Below are 1,505 nucleotides of genomic sequence, written 5' to 3'. Positions count from 1 at the left end.
CCTTGCTTCAAAGGGGAACACCCTGGACCCAAACTGTTACAGACCTATATCCATCCTGCCCTGCCTATCTAAGGTCTTCGAAACCAAGTCAACAAACAGATCACTGACCATCTCAAATCCCACCGTACCTTCTCGCTGTGCAATCCGGTTCCGACCGGTCACGGGTGCACCTCAGCCACGCTCAAGGTACTGAAACGATATCATAACCGCCATGATAAAAGACATTACTGTGCAGCCGTCTTCATCGACCTGGCCAAGGCTTTCGACTCTGTCAATCACCATATTCTTATCGCAGCCAGACTCAGTAGCCTCGGTTTTCTAATGACTGCCTTGCCTGCCGTTCACCAACTACTTGCAACAGAGTTCAGTGTGTCAAATCGGAGGGCATGTTGTCCGGTCCTCTGGCAGTCTCTATGGGGTCACAGGGTTCAATTCTCGGACCGACTCTTTTCTCTGTATACATCAATGATGTTGCTCTTGCTGCGGGCGATTCCCTGATCCACCTCTACGCAGACGACACCATTCTATATACTCCGGCCCTTCCTGGGACACGTGCTATTCTAACCTCCAAACGAGCTTCAATGCCATACAACACTCCTTCCGTGGCCTCCAAATGCTTCTTAAACGCTAGTAAAACCAAATGCATGCTTTCAACCGTTCGCTGCCTGCACCCGCACGCCCGACTAGCATCACCACCCTGGACGGTTCCGACCTAGAATATGTGGACATCTAAAGTACCTAGGTGTCTGGCTAGACTGCAAACTCTCCTTCCAGACTCATATCAAACATCTCCAATCCAAAATCAAATCAAGAATCGGCTTCTATTCCGCAACAAAGCCCCTTCACTCACGCCGCCAAACTTAGCCTAGTAAAACTGACATCCTACCGATCCTCGACTTCGGCATGTCATCTACAAATAGGCTCCAATACTTACTCAGCAAACTGATGCAGTTTATCACAGTGCCATTCGTTTTGTTACTAAAGCACCTTATACGACCCACCACTGCGACCTGTAGCCCTAGTCGGCTGGCCCTCGCTACATGTTCTCGTCAGACCCACTGGCTCCAGGTCATCTACAAGGCTTTGCTAGGTAAAGTGCCGCCTTATCTCAGTTCACTGTCACGATGGCTACACCCCACCCCAGCACGCGCTCCAGCAGGTGTATCTCACTGATCATCCCTAAAGTCAAAACCTCATTTGGACGCCTTTCCTTCCAGTTCTCTGCTGCCTGCGACTGAACGAATTGCAAAAATCTCTGAAGTTGGAGACTTTTATCTCCCTCAACAACTTTAAAAATCTGCTATCCGAGCAGCTAACCGATCGCTGCAGCTGTACATAGTCCATCTGTAAACTACCCACCCAATTTACCTACCTCACCCCCATACTGCTTTTATTTATTTACTTTTCTGCTCTTTTGCACACCAGTATCTCTTCTTGCACATGATCATCTGATGATTTATCACTCCAGTGTTAATCTGCTAAATTGTAATTATTCGATTTATTGC

The sequence above is a fragment of the Salvelinus sp. IW2-2015 genome, linkage group LG36, assembly GCF_002910315.2.
Source record: "Salvelinus sp. IW2-2015 linkage group LG36, ASM291031v2, whole genome shotgun sequence".
Taxonomy (NCBI): domain Eukaryota; kingdom Metazoa; phylum Chordata; class Actinopteri; order Salmoniformes; family Salmonidae; genus Salvelinus; species Salvelinus sp. IW2-2015.
Note: the sequence above shows the minus strand (reverse complement) of the source record.